The sequence below is a fragment of the Pteropus alecto genome, unplaced genomic scaffold (assembly GCF_000325575.1).
Source record: "Pteropus alecto unplaced genomic scaffold, ASM32557v1 scaffold1197, whole genome shotgun sequence".
Lineage (NCBI taxonomy): Eukaryota > Metazoa > Chordata > Mammalia > Chiroptera > Pteropodidae > Pteropus > Pteropus alecto.
The window spans coordinates 359,880-367,379 of record NW_006441068.1 but is presented as its reverse complement, the minus strand read 5'-3'; the positions used below and the strand labels follow the sequence as shown (position 1 = coordinate 367,379).

Genomic DNA, 7,500 nt, shown 5'->3' with positions numbered 1-7,500 from the left:
GTGATTAATTTGTCCACTAGGCGGCACTCTATGCTCATAGTTATTGAAAAGAGACTACACAAACCACGAACATAGCTAAAACTTTCTCTACTAAAGTCTCAAAATGCGGCCCTCACATGTGTGGCTCGTTGGTCTAGGGGTATGATTCTCGCTTAGGGTGCGAGAGGTCCCGGGTTCAAATCCCGGACGAGCCCTCTTTTTTTGACACAGTCGTCATCCTCCCTTTCTCAATAAAACAGCCGATTTATTGATGTGAAGTATTGATGTGAAGCACCACCACACAAGGCAAGCACCTTTTGTATCTGGTATTATTGTATGATCACCATTTTATACTCCACCATTTCAGATTTGTACACTTAATCCTCAGACAAATGCTCTTTATGTTGTTAAATCACCAGTATAAATACCAGACATTATTACCCATAATGTATATATTTTTCCTACAAAATCATGATTTCTAAAATTAACCATCATTTATCTTTTGCACTTTTTGGTTATCCAGGAATTATTCATTCAGGGCTTAGGAAGGCGAATTTTACATTCAATAGGTTCATTAACCTTCAATTTTCCTCCATTGTAAGCATGGGGGCTCTTTGGGTACCTGGACTTCCTCTGGTCAGCAAATGTGGCAGATGCCTTATAAAGCCTGGACTCCCTACCTCATTCGAGTCTAACATTCCAGGGCGTGTGTGTGTGTGTGTGTGTGTGTGTGTGTGTTGGGGGAAGGTCTCAGGTAGTGTAGCACCTTGGGAATGACGTTTTCAACAGGGATGCTCAAACCTGCCTTCATATTAGACTCACCTTTGAAGCTTTTTAATCATTCACTGTGGGATCTAACCCCAGAGCAATTAAATTGAATTCTTTGAAGATGGAGCATCATAAGGTTAGTTTTGAAAAGCTTCCCAGCTATAATTAAGTTTGGCCTGAGGGCTACAGATGCTGCCCAGTTGCTCTACAGGCCACAGCTGGAGACCATGCTAGTATCCCAGTCACTCTTGGCAGTATATCCCAATCGACCCTCCTCAGCATCACACCCTTCCAGCTGCTACTTTATTTTCCCTAGTTTAGTTCTGGGTACAACCATGTGCCAAATTTAGCTTCTGCCTGTTATCCTCCTTGCTTTCCCAAGCCACAGAAACAGATTATGCTGAGAGAAGGAAACTCCAAAAGAAAAGAGACAGCCTAGTGGTCTAGCCTGCTTTATTTGAGGGTGTGTGTGTGTGTGTGTATGTATGTGTGGATATGTGCATGGAGGGGGTGACTTTCACAGGACTAGGCCCTCAGGTCACGCTCTCCACTCCCATACCCTCCCTCCCTGCTGGGTATTCAGTGTTCACATTCTCCTCTTTCCATCAGATGTGCCCGAACTCACCTGACGAAAAAGGGCCAGAAACCACAGCAAGGTATTTTTCACCTAACTCTGAGTTATGTTGCTGAACATTTAACTTCTAGTACCTCTTCAGATATTTGGAAGAACTGTGAAACAAATAACCTTAGAATCATTCTTTAGTTCTCTCTGTCTTATAACCCACATTCAATGCTTTAACAAACGGTGTTGTCAGAATATTTCCAGAATCCAAACACTTATCACCACCTCCACCATCACTGCTGTAGTCGGAGTCACCGCTATTTCTCACCTGCATCATTGCAGTAGCCCCTTAGCAAATCTCCCTGGTCGACCCTTGTACCCCTTCAATCTGTCCTCTACAGAGAAGACAGAATGGTTGTTAAAACCTAGGTCAGAGCTGATCATGTTTCTGCTTAAAACCTTCTGTGCATTTCCATTTCATTCACCATAAAACTGAAACTCTTTGCCATGGCTTTAAAAATTCCTACGTGATTTTGCCACTTCTTGGATTCCCCTCGCTTCTTTGACTTCATCTCTTAGCACCATCTCCCTTTGCTGGCTGCATTCCAACTGCATTAGCTTCTAGTGCTCCTCAGAAATTCCTCCCTCGGTGCCTTTGTACATGCTCTTCTTGCTGCTTTGAGTCTTAGCTCCCTCATAGCTGCATGGCTCAATCCCTCACTTCTTTTAAGATTCCTCCTCAGATGTTATCTATCAGAGAGGGCTTCTCTGACCACTCTATGTGAAGTAGCACCCACTCTCTTTGCTCTCTATTCCCCTCCTCTGCTTTAATTTCCTTCTTTGCACATAACACCACCTGACTTTTGCTGCTGCTGCTGTTTTTATTAACTTTCCCTCCTCCACCACCAGGTTAGAAGCACTATGAGAATAGAGTGTTTTTACTGCCGAAGTCTCAGAGGCTGGAACTGCACCTAATAGATATTCAATAAATAGTCGGTCAATGAATTGTGTGAATTGTTGTTTTAAATCAAAGAGTTATACAAGCTTTTTAGGAATACCTGATCCTGGGAGAGATAAAGAGCATGGAAGTGTTAGAGGCTTGACTAGAGGGCTCTTGCAGTGTAGGGCAAGTCCCCCTCTGGGAAAGGCTGAGGGAGCCATGTCTGAAAAATATTTTGTGGTAGCTCTCCCTCTGGGCCACAGTACAGCCCTATAAATGCCTTAAAGAAACATTGCAAGGTTCTTCCAACTGAACATAAAGTAAGGCACCAAGTAAACTCTCAGAAACTTTAAAAAGAGCATCAGTGCCATTGGCTCCCTCGCAAACTTGCTTCAGGCACAGCTGCTTAAGTACAGGGCTGCTTCAGGCTTTTATGGCTTTGAGCAAATTCTGAACCATGTGGTATTTTGAGGTCACATTGTAGAATTGCGCATAGCAGAGCCATTCTATAAGAGTCTGTAAAATAATTGATTTAATAAGCTGAGGAACAAAAATGTCCACAATAGGGAGACAAGAGAGAAAAAGGAAAAGGAAAACTAAGGTTAAGGAAGGACCTGTATAACCAACAGGATTTCATCAGCCTCACTTGACCAGGTTTTGTGAGGGAGGATCACTGTGAGTATGAGCCCTTAGCCCTAGGGAAACACTGCTGCCATGTGGGGAGAATGCCTAGAGGATGATATGGAACAGCAGGTGAGAACCTCTGCTGGTCACCAAACATTCGTGAATAGGCAGTGCCTCCATTTTCAGAAGCTATGGGGGCAAACTGCATCACTGTGGACAAATCAGGTACTGTCATGTTTTTTACCTTCAGGATCTTACTGAGAGATTGTAAATTACAAGTTGATTTCTAGGGATTCCATCACCTGTGTGCATGATATGGATGTGCAATTTACAGGGAGAGAGCTGTGTTATTGTCCAGGGAGATGGTGTTTATGGGATTAAGCCGAACTACTTATTAAGTTAGATGGCATCCTGTGGACATGGAGAGAAAGTAGAAAACATCCACTAGAAAAACTCTTGAGTTGGTCTTTAATAGCTGAAGTGAGGAGTTCGGAGGGACAGTCGTAGATTTAAGGCCTTGAGTAGTAATTAGAGAACCGACATTTTTTTTTCCTTTCATTGATCTTTCTGATCTTACGTATATGGTGCTGCAGGGTCCCACCAAAGTAAACTTTTATAAAGGATTTCCAAGTTTTACAAAGAATAGCTCTTTGATACCATGGTTAAAGAGCAAAATATAGTTTTTTTTTTTTAGGTCATTCACTTATTTGTGCTTCCATTCAATTAATATTTACTACATATATATTGAGCAAACATTTGTTGAACATCTATTATATTCCAGGTACTGTGCTTGGAACAGAGATTACTGCAGGGAACCAGACAGATGTGGTTTTGCCATCATGAAACAATCAGATAACTTTTTAAAACCAAGAAATACAGTGAATTTATTATGCTGTTGATAAGGGCCACGAAAGAAAAGCACAGAATGTTATGCATGCAGAACAGGCTGTTCACTCCCTCTCGGGGTTCTGGGAAGGCCCATCTAAGGAAAGGAAGAACACACAAGATTTAACCAAACAGAACGGGGAGGGGTAAGTGGAGGAAGGAACATTCTGTAATGAGAGAACTAGATGTTAAAAATCTTGAGTTGGAAGGAAGTCTGAGTTCAAGGAACTGAAAAGAAGAGGGATACTGAGAGAGGAGAGTGGTTCGAGGTGAGGATCTCTATGCAAGGCTTGATGGGCAGCTGTAAGAACTGTCATCATTATTTTAAGACTTATGAAAAGCCACTGACACATTTTAGGTGGGGATGGGGGCGGACAATACAGGCACAGAACTAGATGTGTGTTTTAAAAAGATTACTCTGGTACAGCACGGTTGACAAAAAGCCATGAGGAGCCCCATTCCGGCTTTCTAATAAGCAAGCACAGGGCCCTGCATCAGGGGTTGTTTTATCAACCCTCTGCTGTTACTTGTTTTCGCTTGGTGCGTTCCACCGACTCTGCCAGCTCCCAGCCACTTGTAAAGGTCAGTGAGGCCCATGGAACTAATCACACAGCCAGTTAAGCTGAGGGTCACAGAGCTAGTTAGTGGCACAGCCTGCGTCAAGACAGGAACCCAGTTTTCACCACTACTAGGCTGCTGTTCATTCTGCACTGGCTTGGCACTGCCAATAAAAGGGAGAATTTTGTTTTGTTTTTAATACATCTGGATTCTTTAGGGTCTCTGTGATTATTTGGGGACAGGGGACAATCGTTTGTCTTCTTTCAAGGAATCTTATCTGATTATCAGAGAAGCTGGAACTGGGCCAGAGAGGAGAGCGGAGCCTGGGAGTGGTATGAAAGATCTGCACGACTTTGCAGGGGAAGACCAGGTTAATGGTCCCTCCTCACGAGTATTCAAAAGAAGCTGTTGAGGGCTCAGACTGGGGACACACACGAAAAGCCAGATATGTTATGATCAATGCTTTCTCAGAAGTGGAAAACTAAAGGGGCCTACCAAGTAAAAGACATGCTTGGGTCAACCTTCCCTCAACATGTCCTCCCCTAGGCTATCACCTGGTGACAGTCATTTCAAAAATACAAGAGAAGTTACAAAAAGAGCAATGGCTTGGTTTACCCCCCAGGGAGAACAAGACCTCCCTTGTTCATAACCTGGGGCTGTAGCTGCAAGGCTGAGATTGATAGCCTCTGATCTGATGCTGAACATATTCTGCCCAAATCAGGAACAGCTTATTCTCGGATATACGCACGCTCCAATCTGTCCACCTCACCTGGACAAAGGGACAGGTGAGGTCGTGGGATGGCAGTTGGGAGAGTGTCCAGAGGCTTGAAGGTGTTGCATGAATCCTGTAGTTAAATAATAGCTTGTCGAGAAAACAGTTCTATGGTTGCCAAAGGTAGCCAATGAAACACTCCGGAGGAGAGGTGCTTAATGCCTCCCTTTTCCAATAGCAAATGTTCCTGATTTAGGGAGGTGTCCCTTTGACCAGAATGCCAGTCTTAGGCCATGTCATCGTACTACTCCACCACACTCCTGAATCAGAGCTCCCCCTCCCACTTCCCGGCCTGGTGCCTGGGGTGTGGCTCCACGTTTCCCCATCGCTTCCTCAAGTCCAGGCTAGGGGGCAGAGACAGCCGCCCTACTCCCCCAGTGTCGTGGGAAATAGAAGTGGTAACCAGAGAACTATCATCTTAAGGCGTGAGCCGTTGGAGTCATTTTAATTTAGTTGAGAATCTTAGTTTGTGACAGCAGAAAGGGATGTTATAGATAATCTAATTCTTCCTCTTTATTCTTTTCTATCACTTCCATTTTAGAGATGAAGAAACTGGGACTCCAAGCAGTGACAAGGCTTTCTAAAATCACACAGCTAGTTAGTGGCAGAAGAACAAGATCTGAAGTCTTTCATCCACTCCACAAACATTCTCCTGTGAAATACCAGGCAGTGTGCTACAGCAAACAAAGACATTGTTCTGGCTCTCCAGACTCACACAGCACATGCAAGAGAAGGCCCAATAGACTCTTTGCTGCACCACATAGTCATTGTAAAGATGAAGTCGTGTACAGGAAGCATGGGGGAGGCCTTCTTATGGAATCTCAAAAGGGAGATGGAGATGGTTAATTTAAAGAAGGATTCCTGGAGAAGCTGATAAAAAGCTTCATGCCCTTTGCCCTGCACTTAGAGATATTTCTTGGCATGTGTACTTACTCTGGGTGCCTGAAAGTCTCTGGGAACCAACATAGACTTCCCCCTGGGCAAGGCCCACTTCCAAGGTTAGAAAGAAACTTGAGATATCACCTGACTGTTCTCCACACAAAGGTGGTAGGTGAAAATGGTTTGGGAGGGCTCTTTAGTGCAAATGAACAGGAGGAAAGAAACAGATTCCAACTCAGAAGTACTTCCAACCTTTTAGTTGTAAGACAGGTGCTAAAACGTGGCTTCTGGGTGATAGAGAAGCAGGAAGAGTTTAGATAACTGTGCGGGGAGAACACTTTCTGCTTTAAATGACCTTCCTGAATCCAACGTGTTTCTAGCTTTTTCACTTCCAGTCATCCCGGCTTTGACCCTGCTTCCCACCCACAGACACATCCTCACTCCCCCGCCCCGCGGCCCCCCTTCCCCATGACCCTGCAACCTCTCTCCCTGGTGCAACCCAGATCACTCCGCTCATCTCTAGGATCCCCTATGAACTGTTTTCCAGAATTATTGAAAGAACACAGATAACTAAAAACCGTAGCTAAGAAATACAGACCAATCCTTCCTCCTCCCAGAGGTATGTTTGGAGGCAGGCCCTCCCAGTGTCCGGGGAGGGAGCACTCTGAGGAGCTGCTTTAGTCAAGTGGTGTGAGGCAACTGGCTGCAATGTGCCTTGTGGAAGCTCTGAACCAGGGCAGCCATTCAGAATCGAGGTTTCACTTTGAGATATTGAGTATTCCCTAAAATAATGCAAAAGTCAATTTTATCGTGGGGTGGGTGCAAAACTTTAGAATTATTATGGTGTGTGCCAATTCAGGGTTGATCTATTACGGTGATCCCTCAACGTCAGTGTGCATTATAATCACCAGAGTTGGGCTGCTGATTATAAACGTAGGTTCTAGGGCCTCACCCCCCGGTCTTTGATTCAAAGGTCTGGGGTAACACCCAGATTTTTGTATTTTTAGTTAGTGGCCAAGAGACTTCTGATGGATTTCACTTAGAAACCATCTCCCCTCCCCTTTAAAAATAAAAAAAGGAATCTTTGGAAACGTGGTGGAGTGAGAGACATCCCCAGATCTCTCCCCTTGAAACAACAATAAGTTAAACATCTAAAACGCAACAAAAAACACCCAAACTGCACACCAGCACAACTGAGCGTGGGGTCTGTGCATAAGAGCTACCACAGGTCTGAATCCCCGGTGTCCAGTGTCTCGGGCAGGCGGTGGACTAGGAGAAATAAAGAAGCTGCTTCTTGCAGCAGTGTGGGAGCTCCATGCAGGAGAAGGGAGAGGAGAGAAGGAACGATGAGTTCGTGGGGCGAGTTCCCTGAACATTCCTGCCTGGGATAGCTGTGAGCTCCCCATGGACCACAGCGGACCACAGCTGATTTTTGCTGGCTGTAGTTGCAAAACTGAGGCTGAGCCGCAGCCCCCCCCCCCCAACCCCCAACCCAGAGGGCCCCTTCCCCCATACCCTTCATGACCGATCACC

At 44.9% G+C, this 7,500-nt stretch overlaps 1 non-coding gene across 1 annotated transcript; it reads left to right on the top strand.

The window, feature by feature from the left end:
- Nucleotides 1–122: 122 nt before the first annotated feature.
- Nucleotides 123–194, top strand: TRNAP-AGG. The gene has a single exon. It is a non-coding gene; the product is annotated as a tRNA-Pro (tRNA).
- Nucleotides 195–7,500: the final 7,306 nt, after the last annotated feature.